This window comes from Crocodylus siamensis, chromosome 5 (genome assembly GCF_052110815.1).
Source record: "Crocodylus siamensis isolate JL-2025a chromosome 5, ASM5211081v1, whole genome shotgun sequence".
NCBI lineage: Eukaryota > Metazoa > Chordata > Crocodylia > Crocodylidae > Crocodylus > Crocodylus siamensis.
Genome location: NC_143399.1, coordinates 67,951,283 through 67,974,335, shown reverse-complemented (window position 1 = coordinate 67,974,335; position 23,053 = coordinate 67,951,283). Strand labels below are relative to the sequence as shown.

Genomic DNA, 23,053 nt, shown 5'->3' with positions numbered 1-23,053 from the left:
AAAACATAAATGTAATCTCCTGTTTGTGTTCAGCACTTTGCAAATTAAGGCACTCCGTGAAAATATTTTTCAGAAAATTCTCTTTCTACTGAGCCATTCCTAGTATTACAAGTGCTAATTATACTGATCCATTCTCTAATATAATGTTGTGTGCAGTCTAATTGAATATTTTAATTGTGATTACTAGAGGTTAGAACTAGGGGCAGCCAGAAGTGACTCAGCCATGCTGGAATTCAGTGACCTTCCCACTCCCTGTCAGAGAATATAAAGGAACAGATTCATCAAAAACAATAGCCATATGTTTACAGATGTTTCTTGGTAATCATCCTTCCAGTGTCAGAAATGTACTGGCAAGTCGATGCTTGATATTTGTCAATTTCCATTCTACAGAAAATGCCATGGTTATAATAAATGTGTAGCAAATAAATATGGCTCTGCCAACCTGCGTAACTCAAGAAGACAGAAAAACCATATGCAACTATAATTCTTCTAGGTGTATGCACAATACATTTGAAAATATTATGACCAAAAGAGTAATGAATTCAGAGTAGCTTGAAAAGAGAAGACAGGCTGGATGGATGCACAAAACATCAAAAAAGGACAAGAAAATGAACTACCTCTTACCAGCTTCTTGCATTAATATATGACGAAGCTTGATGGCAGGACATTTTCAATACAGAGCCCTTGACCCTGAGACCTACTTACCCTTCACATTTAAAATAACCTGGGTATGTTAACTTTCAAATCATAATGCAGTCTGCCTATTCTCATGGGCTTTTCTAAGGGACAGAATTTGAAATGGAGAGCTTGAATGTTTATGTGGCTGATGATAAAAATGAATTCATTGTTTCTTTTTATTCATAATGCATCTGTAATAGAATAGAAGGCCACAGTCAAGCAGGGCATTTAAGTATGAGCTTAATTCTAAGCATCTGAGTAGTGCCATTAAAATCAAAGAAGCTATTTGTCTGCTTGACATTAACCACTTGTTTTGTTGGTGTTAAGCACGCTGTTTTGTTGGATAGGCTTAAAACAATTTCCTGAATAACTGCATTTTGCTAATAATTAAAATGAAAAAGGATCCTCCATTCATGAGGAAAAAAGAATGTGGGTCTAACTCTGGAATCTGACTCTGAATGAATTACATGTGAGTAGAAAGGCCAGCCACTATGGTTTGCAGGAATGTGTTCCAGTTTGAATGGCTACCAGGGTGTCCTAGCAGATTATGTAGAATAAGGATTTCAAGCCAGTTTTAGCATAACTGGGCATGTTATACTAAACAGGGGCCCTAAATTGAAGTGGTACATTTTAAAAAAACACAGCTTCAGTGTAGGGCTGATTAAACCCCTGTGTCATGCACACACCCTGCTGACTTACCTGCTTCTCCAGTGGGAGGGAAGGGCAAGCTGCTGGTGGGCAGAGCAGTCCCTGGGCCCAGGGGGCCTAGTGCTTCCCTCCAGGAAAGCTGCAGCGCCCACCCACAGGCTCCCAGCTTAGGTAGATCCGGGGGGCACCACAGCCGTGGAGGAAAGCACTGGGGTCCCAGGCAGCTCAGGCAGGCAGGCAGGTTTCAGGGGGTGGGGGAGATCAAGGCTCACCACTTTTCTTGGGCTGAGCCTGCTTTCCCAGGCTGCTTTTAGGCTGCCTGCGGGGCTTCCTGCAGAGCTATGGAGGTGCATGGAGCCCAGTGCTTCATGGCTGTAAGGGCAGCAAACTAAAACTCTTTGAAGTTTTAGTTTGCTGTGCCCCAAGTCATTCAAGGTGCATTATGGCACTGAAGTTCCTACAGCAGCTGGACTTAGTGCACAATATGCCACCAAGGTGTGCAAACACCAACACCATTAAAGCGGTGCAAAAGCATTTAGCTAGGCAGGGGCTTCCAGCTGTGGGGGGGGCGCCAGGCAGGCCCTGCTGTTGCAGGAGGCTGCTGGGGCTTTCCCTGAGTACTACTGCCCCTGGCTCCTGTCCTCTTTGACAGGAACCAAGGGCAAACAAATATTAATTTTCTAAATTTTTTAGGGGCCCCATGGGCCAGATAGAATGGCCTAGTGGGCTGGATCCAGCCCACAGGCCATATTTTGCCCAGTCCTGACCTAGAGGATATAGGGCTCATCTACACATGCCATCTGGGGGCAGCAATAAACCACAGAGCTCCATGTGGCTCCTCGTGGCTGCACCGGCACAGAAAACTCAGGTAAGAAGGAGGGGGTGGAGCAGGAGAGGACCACAGGCAGGAAATGAGCTGGAGCTGAGTGCAGGGAAAAGTGGGCCCCCCGCCACCCCATGGCCGGCACTCCCTGCAGCAGCCGCTCACAGCCCACGCGGGGCTGTCCTGAGCAGGCACAGGCAGCCCAACGTGAACTGCATGTGGCTGCAGCACCAGGGGGCAGGGCACCTGTCAAGGGGCAGGACTACCCATGCAGCCCTCAACAGCTTGCCAAAACTGGGTAAGCAGCCCTCTGCCCGAAATAATTGCCTGTCCCTGCCCTAGGTCTATCTCTGTAGTACTGCAGCCTATCCAGTCATTCCCCAAACTGTATTTGTGCATGCCATTATTCTGCCCAAAAACTGCTAGACCTATGCCAGTCCCAAGTAACTACCCTGATAAACTGAGTACATACTGAAGCATGATCCATTTTACAACCTCATGTACCCAGATGGTGTGTATAGAGCAAGGGAGAGAGAAAAAGAAAATGCAGCCACACTGTGGTTGTAACTCAGTCCTTTTTCACGGGCTTTCCTGTCTCTATTACTCTTCCCCTAGAACATCCTTCCAGTCCTCTATAGTGTGTGTAGAGGGCCATGTTTACTCCACAGTATGAGATGGTTGACAAGCAAGGGACAGCATAACAAAGAACAAATGTTCTCACTGCTGGCTATTTTATAAAGAGCAAACTCAGGAAGTGGAAAATAGGGAGCAAGAGGAAGAGGTTAACATATCAGTACAGCTGGAGAGGAAGGACTAGGTTTTCTAATTGTGCTGATGGAAACCTCACATGCCCAATATTCTGCACACTTGGAACTTAACAAGTGCACAAAGAGGTGTACTATCAAAGCATTGCCTCAAAAGCCATGTTAGACAGAGAGGCTCAAACAACAGGTGCTTTAGTACAGCCTCAGGATTAACCTCTTAATCTCCTTAAAGAATGAAACAGAAAAAACAGACAGGAGTCTTAAAGTTCCCAAGTTCATCAGCTGAGAAGTCATTATAAAGGAACTAATCAGTTTAGCCACAAAGTAGATGATACTATATTTTCTTTTCAAAGCTTCTCTAAATTCTCTCTTCTTACCCTTCTCCCTCACACTCTCAAATGAACCCTCTAATATTGCAACCAGAAGACTTCATTTTAACTAGAGGAAAGGAGTTATATTATAACAACAACATTAAATGTTTGAATTCGTTCTGAGAATGCATTATTTTCATTTGCACGACTGTTCATCTTACTGTTCTGTTCCTTTTTCAAATGAAAAATACTTCCAAGGGTTTTGTAGCAGAGAGGTTTCCACACCTGGATGGGTAATTCATCTAGCCCATGCAAGATGTGTGAAGTGTCTCTAATAAGCCAAGCCAAACGAGTACTAATGTATTCTCTTCCCACAGATTTTAGTATATGATTCCCCAGAAGCTTTGTGTGCTGAAGACAACAGTAACTCTACTTCATTCATCCTGATGGACTCATTTAAGCAAGAACTCTAAAAACTCATGCAAAGCAAACTAATGAATAATTGACTAACATACTTGTCTGTGGAATTACATTTGCTTGGTCTTATTCAGAGCACATTTTTATTATGACAAAAAATAACAGCAGGTTCTCTGGTGTAAGTTTCTATCCACGGCAGCAGGAGTGGAAGTGCCATCATTGTACTTTCCCTGACCTGTTTGTGCTTCAGTAATGGGCTGAAGCAAAGGGGTCACCTGTAGCATTAGGATAATTCAGTCACTATTTCTATACTATCCTGTTCTGTCTTCCAAAATTGGCATAGTGTCAGTGCCAGTAGTAGTGGCAGGTTTTGTCATCCAGACATCAGTCTACTGGGAGCTGAACTGAAGCCACCAATTCATTTAACATATAGGTCAGTAAACAGCTATCATACGGTACTGCTTTTATTTCATTGTTCAGTTGGGCAGGCTTCCAACTTGCCACCTAGGAGTAAAAGCTTCTTAACAATTGCATAAATGATCCACTCTTCCTCGTTCAAAATATTTTACGCTTTGAGGCCCACTGTACTTTTACCTGGATGATGAATGACATGAGGTTCCCTGAAATCATTCAGAGAATAATTCAGAGAATAATTTCAGACTTAAAATGTTCGCAAGAAAGTACTAAGGCCCTAGCAAAACAGTCCTCAGCTGTAGTCAGTAAGAATCATATTAGTCAGTTGAATGCATGTGCAGATTCAACGTTAATGTCTAACGTTATCCCAAATGTGCAGTTGGTCCAATAAAAGATATCAGCTCAATAAATCCCTGCCTCTATGCAGGTTCATTAAGCCAAATGCAGAGCTGACATGAAAGGTGATGTAATTTAAATTTCTTTACGCTAGATTTTGATAGATCTGTTTGTATTATGCCCACTTTCTGATATGTAGGCAGGCTAATTTGACTTAATATACATACTAAGGAGCTGAAGAAAAAGCATAAGCTAAAAAGAGAAGTGATTGCTTTTACTTATGCATACATTCACAGATTTTAAGGGACCATTTTAGTATCTATTCTCACCTGATGTAAAAAGCAGCCATACTGTTTTACCATGTACACTGTGTTGAGCCAAGTAACTTGTATTTGACTAAAGCATATCTTTAAGAAGACTTCTGCCCCAAATTTCAACAAGACTTCAAGAAACTGAGAATGTATTACACCCATTCATAGCTTCTTCCGATGGCTAATCATCTTCATTGTTAAAAAAGTGTGCATTATCATTCATTTAAATTTATTTAAACTCCCAGTGATTGTTTTTTATCATGACTTTCTCTGCCAGATGAAAGAATCCTTTAATACCTGATTTTCTCCCTCATGAAGGTATTTGCACAGCACAATCAAGGATCAATTTCTGGCATTTTCCTATTAGTTGCTGTTTGCTGTGCACCTCTTTTCAGGTCTTTATACACCAACTCAATGAGCCAAATTCAGAAGAGATCTCTTGAAGGGAAATGTAAGCCAAAAGGTATATTGACAATGCAGTATGGTCCTAAGAGAAAATCTTATACTTGCTTCAGATTTAGACTTTAGATCTTTTAGACTTCCTTTAGAGCCTTCGGATTTTCTTTCCTTTAGGGATGCCTAAATTAATGTAATACATTGACAGACCCAAGAAAAGACGCATTATACCAATCTAGATCCCCTTAGCTTAGGGAATTCAGTTATACTCACGTTTGAATGTGGTCCTCTATCTCTAACTGCAGAGAGGTTCCTGTTTAATTCTTTATTGAGATACTGCACTTCGTTAACTGTACAAATAGCTAACAGTCAAGACCATTTTAAATAAATCTGGGGAATGCTGAAAAGTCAATCAACTGTGGTTCCAAATTCCTCCTGCAAACTTCTCTTAGGGCACAGACAGAAACTACATTTGTTGCATCGTTGGCCCCTTGAAAGGGCTCTTGAAAGAGGGCAATCTGTGTTCCTAAACACGTGAGTGGTTATATTTTGCCACAAGTGCACACCTAAAGAGCACTCTGATGGCGCAGCAAATTAACCCTCATTAAATGAGGGTTCAAATGAAGGTTCTGCAAAGTGGAGTGCCTTCATAACTTTTGTCTGCTCCGATGGCTGGGCTGAAGCAGCCCAGTCCCACATCATCTATGAATGCCCTTACAGTCCCCTTTTCGGGTGCCCAAGGTCTTATTGAGATTGACCATTCTACCTGTTGCTGGCTTTCTGACCCTCCTGCTTCCATCATGAGTGTGGCGACACCCACTTCACCGTCATCATTATCATCAGGGGGTTCTCTGGGGCTAGGAGACTGCTTCTGCTGTGATCTTCCAGCCATGGGGACCACCACGCAATTCTTTGTCTGGGAAACTGCAGCTGCTCTGACCTCCCACAATAACTAATCAATTTATTGTGCAATACCTATAACTTGTAGAGGCGGCTATAGAAAGCTCATTCTGAGATCTTGAAGGAACTCCGTTGAACTGAAAATGCACACAACTCCAACTCCACCTCTTAAGGGTACTAAAAAAGTAAAACTTTGAGGGTAACAAAAATTGTTTACTTTACTACATATTGCACTCTACCTGCTAGATATTATTTCTGAAAATAAATTAAAGCCATTAAAAACCTTATCCCCTCTTTCTAGTCTTTCCAGAATGGATTTTGATGGTATTCCTGTGTTTGAAGAAAATGCAGACTTGGAGAAAATGCCTAAACAGGCAGTCAGAATCATCTTAAAAATGCAATCTTTCTCCTGTGAGTTCTTAAAAAAAAGACATTAAGATCAGCTCCATCCATAATCCTTATTGAAAAACAAAATCAATGCCTGTCTGAAAATGTTCAGTGTTACAAGAATTGTTAGAAGTGAACCAAAATCCAGATCCAAAACTACCTCCCCTTAATATACACTGTGCTGTAGATTGCCTGTCAAGTTGGGGAACATTTTAGATATGAATGCAGCTAGTGCATATGCTGGCTTTCTAAATAAAGCCTGTCAGCCTCACATTCAAGGGTCTATTTTGCAAGTCTGCCTTCTGCTGCCTTTACTGACTAGCCTCCCTTAGCTCTCTGTATTACAGTTAGAAATTGAGGCCCTAGGTCCTCCGCTCTGAATGAAAAGTGCACAGCACACCTTAGAAGTGGGCTTCTAAAAGTCATTTATATCCCTATGTTCTGCTGCTCCTGAGCTGTCTGGTGCTGGTGCAGCCCCCTCCTGTAAACTAGTTACCAAGGATAAAATCCTGACCTTCCTGAACTCAACACCAAAAATCCTGTATTAGGTTCATTGAATGTAATGCAATATTTGCCATTAAATTCAGTGGGGTCAGGATTATAAATCCTCAAAATAAATCATCTGCTTTCTATTTTTATGGAAATCTCATCTCACAGGAAATCACAGAAAATCTCAGGTTGAATCTCCCCACTATAGGTATATGCGTAGTTGTATGTGGGATGTGACTATTTCCAATAACACTAGGCAGCTCCTGTCAGGATACTTGGAATTGCAGGGAAGGACAAAAAGCTTGCTTACTGAGCACGTCTACATGAGACACTAGGTCACTGTAGCTCCTTACTATGTCACTGTAGCACTGACGGGCACTAACCCTGATGCCTCTGCTACTGCATAGTAGCTCAATACTACTGCATAGTAGGGTCAAAAACGACCTGTGCTCCACCAGGACTGTCCAGTACCAACTGTGCAATTGGGGCACATGTAGATGTACCCACTGAGTACCTGGTATTAGGTCCCAAAGAGAAAGCCTAGCATCAGTGAAGTTGGTAGAAGTTTTGCCAGAATTCAGGATTTTACCTGTGTTTTTCAAGCTGCAGTAAATAGGTATACCTCCAACTGATTTCACTGGAAACTTGCTGAGGATCCAGACAAACTCTCTTCTCTTACTTGGGGTGTAGGGGAGGTGGGTAAGTGGGGTGTGGCAAGAAGGGCCAAAACTGTATAAAGAAATTGTGGTATTTCCAATTTAATTTTGTCTTTATAGTGCACACATGATTTGGAGGGAGTTCATGTGAGACCCTTGTCCCTTGGATGTTCCCCTTGTGAGCCCTATGATCATTTTCTACTTCTTTCATAAAAACCTGGGGTCCTTGTTCACAAAGCTGGTCTCGGAAATGCAAAATAATTGCTAAACATGAAAGGTACCTGCAGATGGACTCTACAACAGGAGGTACCATGCATGTATATCCACCCCACACATTCAATACAATTATTTTATACAAGTGTGCTTCATCAACATCTTAAATAAGTTTCTAACTTAGAGACTTATGGCCTCCATATCTGTAGTATCTGAGACTGATTAGTCACTAGAAATACAAGTAACACTTACAATCCCTTTCTCTCTCTTTCCTTTTTTTCCACACAAGCTTGTAATGGAAATAGCTTGATTAGTTAAGATAGTTTGTGTGTGGGAGCAGATGTGTTGTGCATATGACAAATTTATTGAAGAAAAGCTAAGTATAAGAAATCTGTTTTGCATTTAGCCCTGACAACAGTTCAGGCTATAGCTGTGCTATGACTATTGCCTGTCATGCAGTACCATCATACATGCTTTCATTGTTTCCTTGTTGTCCCTTGTTGGTCTCTATTTTCTCCTTAGATTGTGACCTTTTGGGGTCAGGAACTCTTTTCTTTTCTGTTTTGTGTTCATACAGCACCTAACACAATAGAGTACACAATGAGGTTCTGGTCCTTGACTGGGTCTCCTAGGTACTACAGAAATATAATACAAAATAATAAGAAAAATGAAAAGGTTCATGATCATTTTCTAAGTGATAGGCATGAGTTTCATGGTGCTGATCAAGTTCATGCCTGTTTTTTATACACATGAGCCTCCCACTATGGGTTGACAGTTTCATGTTTCCAGTGGAGTAGAGCTGTCAAGGGACTTGCAAAGGGAGATGTGATCTATCAGATTGCTAGACATATCTGCATTGAGGGCTTTGAATATAGAAATAGAAATTTTCTACTGGACATTGTTCAGTAGGGAGCCAATGCAGGCAGCATAGCATACGGATGATGTGGTGGTAGCAATCTGTGTTCCTAAACACGTGAGTGGTCATATTTTGCTACAATAAAAGATTTTTCAGGATGTTTGGATCATGAACTGCACTATTAAGACTGGAAGCATGGATGATTATGGCTAGATCTCTGTCAAAGTAAGTTCAGGCCAACTGCAAATTTAAAAAAAGTAAACATGTTATTAAAAATAACAACACCGTGGTAGGATATACTTAATTAATTATCTCCATAACAAAGGATACCTGACCTTATTTCTTGAGAAAAGGCTCTCTCTCATTCACAGGGGACCCAAAGAGTTAAACTACAATGGTATCCTCTTAAATGAAATACTTTGTTAAAGGAATAAACTAGGAAAGAATCAATTTTTATTGCTCTATCATGCTTCTAAACCGATTGCTACTGTAATAAAATTAGGGATTCCATTTCATTTAAAGGAAGGAAAGTAATTTTATTTACTTTTTTTCAGTCACACCCCCGCACAGGCACATGCAGAGCAATCAGCTGCTGCACTTGTTAGTTCACTGATTAAATACTTTGTCACTTAACTCTGAACTAATTAAAGAGAATTGAAGCTGCCTGTGCATCAGCCAACATGGCATTAACTTTAACTGAGATTCTCATGCTTTACTCTTTCATTGCCTGCAGAATTAGTTATTTTTGTTTCTTTTTTTCAATTAACTGTGTTTACTAACAAACGCAGACTCAGTTACTAGGGTTGTGATTTTGGTGGCTCTATTAAATCAGCAGTATTTCCCTGTAGCTGTCATCTATCTGTTGTGCAACCAAGAGCTTTATCATCTGAAAGCAGGATGAGCCTGCTGGAATAGGACAACTATTAGCAAACAAGTGGCTGATATGATCTACCTAGACATGGCATTTGTAAATTATCTGTCCCTTTGTCTCCTACATGCCAAAGATTTCCATTTCATAATATAATTATCAATTGCAAGGACTGCTTCAACCCATCCTTGTTATTTTGGGTCCAGTTTATAGTCCTTCCTTGGATGAATTTTCTCCCAGATAGCTGGTGATTTAACTATGATACTTACTCAAATATAAAATGAGGTTATTCCCCCAAATCGACATGGGGAGGATACCTTCACATACAAGGTACTCTTACTAAACACACTGGCTATCATTAAACTGCTGCCAAAAGCAGTGTGTGTTTAGTAATAGAATCCACCTAGGAAGGAGCTTAAATGCAACCAACACTGAGCATAACTATAAAAACACATGGCCCACATTGGGCAAACATACTGATTTTTTTGCAAAAATATTTATTTCAATATATATACATACATAGTCATATGTAGCTCTACTTCCAACAACCTGTCAAGTGACCACTGTGGTTCAGTTGACAGACCAAAACATACTTTGACAGTTAAACTATTGTAGTTCCATTACACAGTACACACTGCGCACCCGTGCACCTACCATTCCAGTGCTATCACGCATTGTTCTTTCAGAGAGTTTGCCTCTGAAAAATCTATGCTAGTCCCCTCTCTACCATATGATGTCTGCCATTTCTTTCCCATTGTCCTCTTCTGTCTTTCTGTAGTGCCAGTACATTTCACTCAGGCCACCTTGACTGTGGGGCCCAAGTGTCTTTTTATGAGAAGGTTCCTGGCTTTCCACTGGGCATATCTGAAGACTGGAACCTACCATGAGAATATATTAGTACAGCCCATCTGCATAAAATATATAGTCCCCATCAGCACTCTTTTTCAAGTCATAGTGAGCCACTACACTGAATACATTTTGACTTCCCACAGCTGAATACGTCCTCACTCCCACAGCTAAACTGTACCTTCCTTTCCCATTATCAATGAGTTGGTTTTTAACCAGCCTTAAATGTCTGGCAAACATCACTAAATGGGGCCCCAAACAGGTTACCCAGAATCCCTCTGTCAGTCCCTCTCTCAGCCTGTCACATATGATTAGCATGGCTCCACTCTCCACAAGATGGACCCTGACCAGGGGCCTTGCCCTTCATCTGCATACAAGATACCAGGACTCATGACAAGGAGACCTGGTTCCAGTCATGGGGGAGGAGCTAATTAACACATGGATCCTTTGTGACAGCGATGCCTCGAGTACACACATACACTGAGCAGTGCTGAGCTGTAGGGTCACCATGGCTTGAAATTCTGTTAAGTCACCTGGGGTACAGCCCAATGAACTATATGGTAAATCATGAGCCTTTTGGCTTTGTACTAATGTCATGCCTAGCAGGTGTATCTACACATGCAATGAATGTGAATCTATAAACTCCAGAGCTTATTGCTGCCAGGTATGCTATTTGAATGAGCACCCAGGACCATAGCACATTGAACCAGATTGGAATAGTCCTGGCTGGCATGGGGTCCCAGGACACCAGTCTGACAGCCCAAGGCTGTTCTCCCCATCCCAATGTGCTGTAGAGGGACTGGCTGGGGCATGAGGGAGTGATGGAAAATATGAAGGCCCAGACTGATACATCTGGAAAGGAAGGAAGATACATGTTCAGTGTTAGATCCACACAGACTTGAACAATTCCACTCCGCTCAGTCGAAATTTAGAACTTGTCTATTGCGCTTTACCCAATAGTATTTGGAACTGATTTGGCCCTCAAAACTATTTAAAAAAAGAAGTTTGTATTATATACAAATAGGTACAGAAGTGCTGCTTAAAAGGGCATATATGGAGTGCCTATGTTAAAATTTGCAGCAGTTTCAAATGAGGTAAACTCATCAATTCTGGGTGAATTAAGTCTCTGGTTACCTGTAGTAATTTCCCTATATGCAATTTATTACAGGTATGTTTATTTTTAGATCAGTGTTTTCAAATTTGTCCCTCCCTTCCATCTGCTTAGGGACAGCAGGGTCTGACAATAAGGAACAGGGGAAGGGGCTTCAGGGGAAAGAAGTTGGAAGGGCAGAGGGCAAGGGGACTACCTGACCCTCTAGATCTGGCAGGGAGACAAATTTAAAGCAAAGATCCAATAATTAGATTCTGTACCTGAAAAATTGTAACAAATTTATAATTTTTTCCTATATAGAATCTAATTACTGTGGCGTTGCCTAATAATCAGGTTTGTCTTATATTTGAGTAATTATGGTATTGCTAGAGCTATAAATTTGGATTTATTGATATAATCATTTATATTGCACTAGGTTGTGGAGATCCCAGTCAGGATCAGTATTTCTTTGTAGTAATCACAGTGCCCACACACCACAGAAAGATGGGACCTTTCTTCCAAGAAGCTTAACAAATCTTTAATTTTGCTGCTTTTCTTTCCTGTGTATCAGAAGCATACAGAGAATGCTATATTCTACCCGCTAAACAGATTAAATTGCCTTTAAAATGATTTCTTCTATAAGCCCTACTCCCCACCAAGTATCATAGAAGCTCCAGCATAAGTTTGCAAGGGTTTTATAAATATACCGTGCAATTATACTTATCTGTTTATTACACTAGCTTCACCATCAGGTGATATCTGTCAAAGAAAAATCTTTGGTTTCAGATGCTGATGGCAAAAAGGTCAAAAGGCTAACATAACATATTTCATCATTATAGTTCCATATCCAACCCCCCCCAGCTTAAATGTAAAACACATGTGCAGTCAATCTCACATGAAACCTAAGAACATACAGAGTCTGTTCACAGTCATGATTGGCAGTCCTGTAATTATTCAGGCCTGGCATGTTGTAATAGGCTACCCTATAAACTATAATTTTGGAAAGATTTCCGCCTTCTGTGGAGACCTCCACGCACACCCAGGAGACATAGTCAGCAATTTGGCCAGTCGCTGACCTCTCCCCACCTACGGTAAAAGTTTTCAAGTGTATTCGTTCTGCTGGCTCATTCGTTCTCGTCAAGAGCTCACGAAAATCTTCAGATCAAAGTTACCTGTATGCTTTGCTTAAAATCTGCACCACGCAGTTTGTAATCTGTGCAACGAAAATATCTGCATGCTGAACTGAATAGCTCAACTTCTCTTTCTACACCGTGCAACCACAACTTCCTTCCTACGCTGCAATCTCCTGTAGTGTAAGTAAAAATAAACTTTCTGCATAACCAAGATGCGTTAAACTTCCTGACTCCTCTTACTTACCCACCTGTCTGACTACCTACCCCACCCGCGTCCAGCCGGTCGTGCCGATCCAGGCTCGCAGGTCAAGGGTATACCGGTCCTCAGACACGACAATATCCAGGGGTTCAAAAACTACTTTTGTGTCTGTTGTTACAGATTGCATGATTTGAAGTTATTCTTCAATGCATCCTTGAAACTATGCTCACATTTTATGACCAGCCTGCAAATCTGTATACATCCCTCCAAAATCTCAATAACATCAATAATTACTTGTGAATAACAATAGTTATCTAAAGACCTCGAGAAATCGCCATTTTCAAAGGACACTTAGCAAAGTTACAAAATATTGATCTTGTGTTAAAAATTAGTGTATATTCCAGGTATCTGTACTTATTAAAAGTGTCTGATGAAACAGGTTTTTTATGATATTGGTAATAGCATAAATGCATGTATACAGTCTCTAGGCACCCATTCAAGTCCAGCCCAATCTCACTTTCATTAAAAACTGTAGCAAATCTCCAACTGACTTCATCGAGATAAAAAAGCAGAGTCCAGCTTGGTAATAAAACTTGTTGCCTCTAACAACCAACAGTACCCTTTGAAAAATGACTTAGTAAGCACAAAGACCTAGTAGACATGTCCACAACAGTAAAATACTACCATAAATGGCACTAATGCGCACTGTCACAAGCAATCTTAGAAGATGTTAGTAAGGGGGACTTTAATTACTCTCTCTTTCCCTAAAATTGGTCTCTCTAGCTAAGATGTGAGGCAAATTTTAAGTTCAGATTTAATTTTAAAAAAACTAAAGGGCTTTATTTTTTAAAGGAACTCAAAATAGTCTGTAATGCTATTACCATAGTAAGCAGGTCTAAAGTTTTGCATGGCCTGCAATTTATAATTGTCAATTTCCACAATTTATCAAATGCTATTTGCTATTATTCCTAGAGCCCCAGCTCCTAGAAATTTGTGAGAATATCACCTATCATTTCTTAAATATATTTCTAACCTTTGTGTCTTACAACAAAACTTGATTATATGGATCCTAAAGCCTTAAGAACTAGGAGTCAAAATAAAATGTTGTATATTTTAAATCTTGTTTTTTGTAACGTTATAATTATAATTGTAATTATAATTATAACATTATCATTGTAATTATAATTATGACATTATAATTATAATTTTTGAGAGACATGAATTTTGAATGTTTAGTGTTTGCCAGCAAATTAGACATTGTTTTAAAAAAATTGTCCACTGATTTCAAAGTTAAATGGTTTAATATATAGCCTTTTGCTGTAGTCATTCACAATGAATACACTGTGGCCATATCTACAGGTGTGCTTAACTATGGAGTAGATGAATTAGCTGTGGGGTAAAGCGCTACCATCTATAAGTGTACTGCTGTCAGGCTGCAGTAAACTAATTTTCACTGCCATAGTATAGTACTGTCTGGGACAGTACAATTTTACATGTGTAAATGCATGTGTAGATGCTGACTGTAGGCATAAATTGTGCCCAATTACTTAAGGCAGCAGAGGGCCAGACTCCTGCTTGCTGCTTAGCCACATGGCTTCACATTTTCAGCACCTTTGTGCCCCAACCAGCCCCTCCGCCACCTGATACCATCTTCCCCTCCCCACTCCCCCACCCCCCGTGTCCCCTGCCAGCCCAGGCCAAGAAGGGTAGGAGCAGCCCTGGTGTAAACTGTTCCGTCCCAGCTCAAATTGCTGTTGTTCCAAATGCAAATGTAGAGGCCGTGCCCAGGAGTAGTTTGCTGCAGCTCAAACTGCTCTGGAGTTTATTGCTTCAAATTAATTGAATGTGTAGATGCACCCAGTACTACTATATTCATTCTAAACTGGTCAATGAATTTAAAAGAATATGTGCCATTTAGGTGGAAGTAATATAATTTGCACACTTGATAATCAGATATAGATTGAAAGAATGAATAGTATTATTTGTTTTGCTGTCACATTTTTCAAAATATGACCAAAAATGGGGCACACGGGACATTAAAATACTAATTTATTCCCATGCGTTACAGGAATAACATGCTTTTAGTCATGTTGTTTCTTCCAACATTATAATTAAGGCTGTATCAGCCTTTCTACTTTATACTTTGATTTTAAGGGGTTTATGACTCAACCATAAAAAATCACTCTCAGCTGAAAATTGGCACATGCAGCCTAAGCCCAAGATTCCAATTTTTGTTAAAGAAACCGAGCTGAGCTGTTTTCAAGCCATAAAACTTGTTCTTTTTTAGAGTTGTGATCCTGTGATTCAATCTCACCTTTTGTATTTAAATAAATATTATTTTATAACATATTAATTACTCTTGCATATTTGAATGTCAAGCTTCTTCCTAAGCTGTACCGTATGAGGAGCTATTTTTTATGATAATACTTTTTGCATGTGTTGACAGATGGAAGAAAGCCAAAGAAAGCTGGGAATTAAGGGTAATATTGCATCATTTGCAGCCAAAGGGTTTTGTTTTTTTATTATAGCCAAACTGTTTGGTTTTAGCTCAGAAAGGCAGGTGCCTCTGAAGTGTCATAATGTGAACACACAGAAATTTATATTTCTAATCACTACTAATTTAAAAAAAAATCTTGCCCCCTCTTCATAAATAATTTAGATAGGTATAAGTAGATTTTGAGAATAATCATATAAGAAAGAGATATCTGATTTAACACAGATCCTGTGACAGGGAGGAAAAACACTACTTTGTCCCCAACTCACTGTGGCAGGACAGTAGGGGTTGCTACTACACTGAGCCACCCACCTCACTGTGCCCAACCAAAACCATGCTTCAGTTGACTCCCCTGGGGTGCCTACTTCTGGCTGACCCACTTCCTGGAGCACACCCACAAGCCAGGGATAATTGCTGCCACCCAGGCTCTGATCTCTGTTAGGGGTCTGTGCAGCCAGGGGTACACAGACTCTGCAGACCCTGGGGGTGCTATTGCTGGGTGTTATTTATAACCTGGAGCCACCTAGAATGTTTCCAGGTAGGACTGAGCCAGATAATAATCAGCCAATCTATCTTAGGAGAAAATAGGCCTGTACCCCCTCAAGCATTCACAGCTAGGTATGCTGTAACAGATAGCTTTTATTAATCAGAGAAGGGTAAAATGGGAGCGGGGGGTCCAAGACAAAGGAGTACAGGCAACCCCCGCTTAACTCTCTTAATTGGTTCTGGAAAAAATGAGCATTAAGCGGAACCACGCTAAGTGAAACTCATTTACCCATAGACATTAATGTAAATAGAAACAATTGGTTACTGCTGCTTCTTGCCATAGCATCTCACTATCGCCGCCGCCTCTCCCCAACCCTCCATCTACCTGCTGGCCGCTCCAGCCCCACGTGGCAGCCCACACCCTGCACTCCTGCTGCTCTACTCTGGGTCCCTGGGTGCCCGGCTCTGGGTACTGGTGGAGGCCCGCACTCACTTCTTCTCGCCACCACTGCTTCTCCCTCCTCCACTGCCCTCCAGTCACCAAGTGCCAGCCCTGGCCCATTCTCCTGCTGCCCTGCCCTGGGCCCCTGCTGGCACTGGCAGGGGCCCCGCACTCATGACTGCCCCCCGACTTGTTCCTTCTTGCCATTGCCGCTTCTCTCCCCTCCCCCGCCACCCACCAGCTGCTCCGGCACCATGTGCCAGCCCAGGCCTCCCATTCCTGCTGCCTCACCCTGGGCTCCTGCTGGCCCTGCGGCACCAATGCAAGCCCTGCACTCATGCCCACCTGCCCACTCGCTGTCACTCACTGCTTCTTGCCACCACTGCTGCTTTGCTGAGAGCTATAATGAAACTGGCTCAGCACTAAGTGAAATCAAGTATGAATTTTAAATGAGTGCTACAGTGAAATAGTGCTAAGTGAAACCATGTTAAGTGGGGGTTGCCTGCATTAAAGAAAATGCCTTGAGCAAAACAGAATGGACTTGTTGGCTAAAGATACCTAACCCTAATTTACTGGCTAAATTTCAGGTAAGCTACTTACATATACATCCAGAGAATTCTGGAGGCCCATGCTTCGGTGTGTGTTTCCAAATGCCTGCTGGAGGCTTTCCCCAGACCAAGTGGCCTCACCCTTAAATAACTTTGCTGACCTCATCACCTGGTTCCAACCAGAAACAAGCATCCTCTGAACACCGCTGATATAGTCCAGTTCTTTTAAAAGTTGTCAGCAATGCCTGGAGGGGTGACCAGTATCACAAAACTAGTTCCACAAGTTCCCCAGTCGGGAAACTTAAGACAAAGGGTTTGAAAGAAGTAAAGGGGGATAAGAGGAAGCAAAGCACAACGCCCAAACAAGACACACAGCAAAACAGAGACAGTCAAAAAGGGGATTTCTTCACTCTCACCAACATTTAACTCCTGTTTCCCTTGCTCTCACCTTCTACAGGTATACAGGGAAAGGGGGAAAGTAGGACTGCTGGATAAAAGGAGGGAGAAGAATGGCTAGGGAGCAAGAGAAGTGTAGTTCTTTTCCTAGGCTCTGAAGGCTGGGATAATTATCAGTGGAGTAAATTTGTTTCTTACTCTTTTTGCTAATGTACCTCCTTTTAAGTCTCTGCTACTGAAGAATCTGCTGCCTCTGTATTGTGTTTCTGTCCAATCATCTCTTCAATATCCACAGCTCCCTAGGTTTTGGGGAGCCCTATGTAAAATAAATTGTACAGAGCCACATCCACCTCTGACCTCTGTTCTTCCCACTTCCACAAGCCGTGGGGGCTGCCTGTGGCCTTTTTGAAGCTCTGCAGGTTGGAAAGCAAATTAGATGAAATTAGAGAGGGAAGGAAAAAATCCCAAGAAAATTCAGCATTTCACAGATGTTTTCTCTATCATTTTGTACTCTGTTGTCTCTCCCATTTCCATCCCTCTCAAGATCTTTTGTCATATCTCCTTATGTTCTTTGTCTGAGACTCTAAGATCCTTGGGTTTGTCTGCAAGCTGCCATGGACAACTATATGAATAGTGCACAATGCACTCTATATTAATTGTTGTGCATGCTATACAAATTCAGTTTGGTAAAAAGGCTAACACACTACAGCTTGCATAGTTATATATAATAGTTCCTGGCAAAGTGTACAATGATTGGCATTCCTAAGCTAGTTCTGAGCATCCCTGCAGGCAGTGGACCAGGATAGCCAGTGTCATATTATGGCAGAGGAGACCGAGGCAATATAATAAACTACTTTTTAAGGCAAAAAATACAACAGCCTCTTACAATTACAGAATAAAAAAACATTCAATTTGAATCATATTAATTAATGCGGTAGCCCAGAATGCTTCTCAGCACAGTGCTAGGGGCTACAGCTGAATTGCCTTGTTTTGTCTGCCTGAGATACTGACTGCTGGCATGCCAATTACCTGTCCTACCTACCTACAATAATGCTTCCTGCATATAAGACAATGCAGGCCCTCAAATAGATGTGCAGCTGAGAAAAGATGTAAAAAGAGAGAGAAGTTTGGTCTTCCTTCTTGTCTCCCCTACTTCTGGGCCACTAGGGACCACATCACTATATTGTACCTTGGAGTAACTATACTGGCTGGCCATGGTATTTGACACTGCATCTTAACTCCAGGCCATTTCCTAGCACTTGTTTCAGCCATTTCCTAGCATGGAATAGATGGAACAAGTGATTTAGGGCTGAATACATTGATTTTATACCTCCTGAGTATGAGGTACATCAAAAGAATACCCAGCTACTATTTTAGGGCAGTTTCATGGCTCTCCTGCACTGGACTAGCAGCTGAAGATTGAGCCAAGCTAAAACCAAATTCATGTACAGACAACTACAAAATAAGTCTGACATCTGTTGAAAAGCAGGATTAATTAGGTATTACTTTAAATGATGAATCCTGGCTCATTCCCATGTGAACAGTTGGTAAATCACTGTTCTAATCAGGGTTTTTTGGATCAAGAATTTTTATCATAATCATGCAATCTATTGACTTGTATTAGTTATTAAGGTTTGTATTAGTTATATCAGTCACCCATACTGTATCACAATCTCTTACACAGCACCTATATTCCTCAAATGAATTACATTAAAATGACATGCAAAACAAACACTTTAAAGTTACACATTTCCAGAATTTGTGTGACCTTAATTTGTTCTCCGTGTGTGCATACATAATCATTCAGTCTCTAATTATATGATCGCATGTCCTCTTTTTAACAGGACCTGTGCCTCATTCAATGTGCAGGTTGGTTGGTGCTTAGGGAATGAGGCAGCTGTTCAGCACTGTTTTATTCATCAGTCAGTGTGTGGTCCCATGCCTTATAATTTTCATGACATCCCAGACCTGCACTATGTAAGGGTTTTCTTATTTCTGTGTGGGATTTTCTATGGGTTTTTCACTGTCTGTCTGAGTGCCTCATATAAACACTAATGTACCTACCTTTAAAGAAAAGACATTATATGCTGCTTTTTACAAAGAGGACACTAGACAAAAAGCATTTCAAAGTCCAGTGTTCCATACCTGCCCACTAACTTCACGTTCCATAACAAACAGTAGAAACATCCAGTTTTTTAGATGTGTTAAAAATGCACAGCTCCTGTGGACTTCAGTCAGATATGTGTTCTCAGTGAACGTGTCTACACAAGATGTTTTACTGGGCAACAGACCATATTACTGTTCGGTAAGCCTCACCATCTACACATGCAGATGATTACTGCACAGTAATTTGGTCCAATCACAAGTAAATTTGTTACCTGTAAATAGAAGTAGCAAATTAACTCCCAAGTAATTACTGCACAGTAACACACATGTAGACACTGACTGGGAGCAAATTTGCTACTGGTCAGCCCCACCACTAAGGGGCCACCAGCACCTTAGCTCCAGGGCTCTGGGGCTAAGAGCTTCTCCAGCCCCGGGCCCTTAAAAGTCTCCAGGCACACCAGGGCCCTAAGCCACCTAGGCACCTGGCCTCTGGCCATTGTATGGCCTGCAGAGGCCTCAGGCCAGCTTCAGCAGGCTGCCCACACCCTGGCACTGGTCTCTAGCACCACATCGCTGTGCAGCTGCCTGTCCCACATTGTTGCACTGTGTTGGGTGCTGCAGGCAGCTGCCAGGCCCAGCAGTACCCTGGGACACCTGCAGCCAGCTCCTGACCCCCAGGTGAGGTTCCAGCTGGCCCCAGGACACCTACAGCAGCCTGCCCAGACCCACCTCTGGTGCCTGGCATACCATCACTATACACCTGCCTGTCCCATGCCATGCTCCTGCACTGGACACTGCAGGCACCTGCCCAGGCCTGCCAGTACTGGGACTGCCACACAGAGGCCCACCAAGCTGTCAAGGGAGCCATGCTGGCATCCTCCCCAACACTACATGCCACCTTCCAGGGCTGCAAATGGCCCCAAGAGGAGACCCTGGACCTTGTGGTACTGTGGGGCAAGACCATGGTCCTCAGCCAGTTTGCACAGAGTGGGTGCTCCAAAGTTCACATTTATGAGGGCCTGTCAGGTCACATGCAGGAGTGTGGGCATGACCAGTCAGCATGCCAGTGCCCCATAAAGATCAGGGCTTTGGGGGCACAGTGGGTCACCATCACTGACCACAACCACTAGCTGGGGGCTGCCTACAAAGCCATGCCCCTTCTGCAGCAGCTGGACATGCCCACCTGTGCTCCACCTGGCCCTCAGAACTCCCATTCCACAACACACAGGGAGATGGGAGACAGTGTAAAACTTTATTGAGCAGCCTGAGCCCCCACAACTAAGTGGGCATAGGCCTCTCACATGCTGAGGAATGCACTGATGCCAGCACCAATTTCTTCCTTGGGTGTGGGGGGCAGAGATGTTTAGCACAGCCACAGGTATCCCTCTTACAGGGAGGAGAGTTGGGGAGCTGTGTTTGTGATGAGAGGGAAGTGCTTTTCTGATAACTGTCTGCAGTGAGTATGGTGCTAAAGGTGCAAAGTGGGGCAGGGATCCATGGACAACTGCACCTAGCTGGAGGTCTGGCAGCTCTGGTATGAAGCACCCACTTTCCACCATAGCTGGAAAGGTGGAGTTACAGAAGACATGAACATCGTGGGCATTGTGCACCCAGCTGGCACTCACATTGGTGTACGTGCTGCAACAGTCCATGATGGCCTGGAACACAGTGCAGTGGAAGCCCCACTGGCTGTAGTAGGGACAATCATCACAAGGCAGGAAGATGATGGAGATATGAGTTCTGTCCAGGGCTCTGATGCACTGGGGGAAGCCCAGGACATTGAACCCCACCACCACCTCTAGAGGGTCATGCACCCGCAGCAGTGTGCCCTAGCACATTCTGGAGGGCATCACATGCCTCCAGTTTGGCCTCCTCAGCAGTGGCCTTTCCCACTCTGAAGAAGTGGCTGATAGAGTGGAGACTTGCAGGCAGGGCCACCTTGAGCAGTGTGAGGGTCAGCCGGTGTCTTCAGGGAGAGGCAGACACATAACAGTGGCCAGGTGTGGAAAGAACTGGTTATAGAGCTCCTGGAAGGTGGCCTGGGTCATCCAGAATGACTCCAGCCATTGCTCAGCATCACAGATGTGCTCGACCATGTGTAGCCATAAGTCGTGACTGGCCTGGTGGGTCCACAGCTGATGGGGCTGGACACCTAGAAGCACATGGATAGCCCCAGTGGTGGCATCCAGGAACATATTGTCAGCATCCGTGCTAGGCCCCGGGCAGCAGCATGGGGTCCAGGCAGCAGCAGCAGCATGGGGGCAGGTGTCCTGGGAAAGTGCAGTGAGCCAGGTTAGGAGGCTGCACCATGTGGGGGGGGCCACAAGGGCCAAGACTGACCTGGGCCAGGTGTTGGTTGCCATGATGAGTCAGCATAGTAGCAAAGAAGAGCCCGGAGTGGCAGACATCACTCCTGGGATCTGGGGATGGAGCAGCCATGGTGCGGTAGGCAGAGACTCCAGTGACAGAGCTGCATCATGCTACTACCATGTTCTGTGTACTGCTCTGAGCCCAGAAAGCAGATGGCCAGGGAGCAGTGTGCAGGACTGACTTTTAAAGATGGCCACAGGCAGCTGCGTTGGTGCCTCCAGCTCCCCCTCCTGCTGCAGGGGGCCGGTGCAAGGCCAGAGGGAGTGGGAGAAGACTGCTGCTAGGAGCAGCAAATCTGGTCCCATATCCCCACGCATTTAGATGTCTGCCCAGGGTATGTTTATGCTATAGTCATTTGATCTAGAGTAAAACCACCCCACAGCATTTGCATGTGTAGACTCACCCAGTACTCCTTAAAATCAGGTCCATATATGTGGCTTAATCTGGGAATCCATAAAAATAAGAAATCTGCTTCCCTCCCCAGAAGTCAGTGGAAATATTACTATTGACTCCTTAGTGTTCATGAACAAGTTGCTGATATAGAAGGCATGAAGAGTAATAAGAAATGCAAAACTCTAGAACTCTTGGTTCAGAGATGATACTTTTTATTAATTAGACCAACTAAGAAATCACAAAAAAATTATATTTTTCTGCAAGCTTTTGGGCATACATGCCCTTCATCAGGCTGAAGGAAAATTAAAGATGATAAGAAGTCCCCATAGGTAGAAAATAAACTTCATTTTCATTTTTACACAAAGGAAGCTGACAGTGGAAGTCTCTTCCTTTGGGTCCATGAGAGTGTCTTTGTGAGCTGCTCTTTGATGTGCAGATAATGCAGGATTCTTTCGCTGGTGGTGTCAGATGGCAGAAAGGCTGAGAGATGTAGAAATCTTTCTTGTTGCTCAGCAATGAAGTTTAAATCCAAAATTAGCTAAAATTCAGCTCTTTGACTCATGAACAACGTGTGCCCCCGGCGGCTGCAGGAGTGTAGTGGCAGTGGCAGGAGCATGACAGCGGTAAGCGGGGAGCTCTCACAGATGCTGCCAGCGCTGTCATAGGCCGGGGGGGTGGCGAGCACTGATGAGGGGTTGGTGACCCCTCCAGCAGCGTCAACAGCGGCCAATGGGAATCGCAGTCCGCCTGCAGATGTCACCAGCAGTGTCAGCGGTGGGGTGGTGAGCGATGACCGCCCACAGGTGCTGCTGACAGTATCAGCGGTGCCTTTTTTTAGGAGGTGTACCGCCACACTTAGGGGTTGGACATGCACGTGTGTGCACCCCTACACGTCACCTCTGCTTTGACTTGTACGCGTGGCTAGGGTGGCAAAGAGCATTATCTACCTTGCATTACACTCAGCCATAACTAAATCCACAAATACTGTTGTCTTGCCAACCACAGGCAGGGGCTTCTGGCTGAAATTAGAGGTGGTCAAAATTCTGCAGAACCAGTACTTCTGTATGGAAGACCACAGAATGG

General features: G+C 43.2%; 1 long non-coding RNA gene across 1 annotated transcript in view; it reads right to left on the bottom strand.

The window, feature by feature from the left end:
- LOC149864206 (uncharacterized) overlaps nt 1-16,812 on the bottom strand; it is a 94,461-nt gene extending 77,649 nt beyond the window's left edge. The window contains exon 1 of the long non-coding RNA XR_016442664.1: nt 16,758-16,812. This is a non-coding gene — a long non-coding RNA (uncharacterized LOC149864206). The remainder of the gene's footprint in view (nt 1-16,757) is intronic.
- Between the last annotated feature and the right edge of the window lie 6,241 nt (nt 16,813-23,053).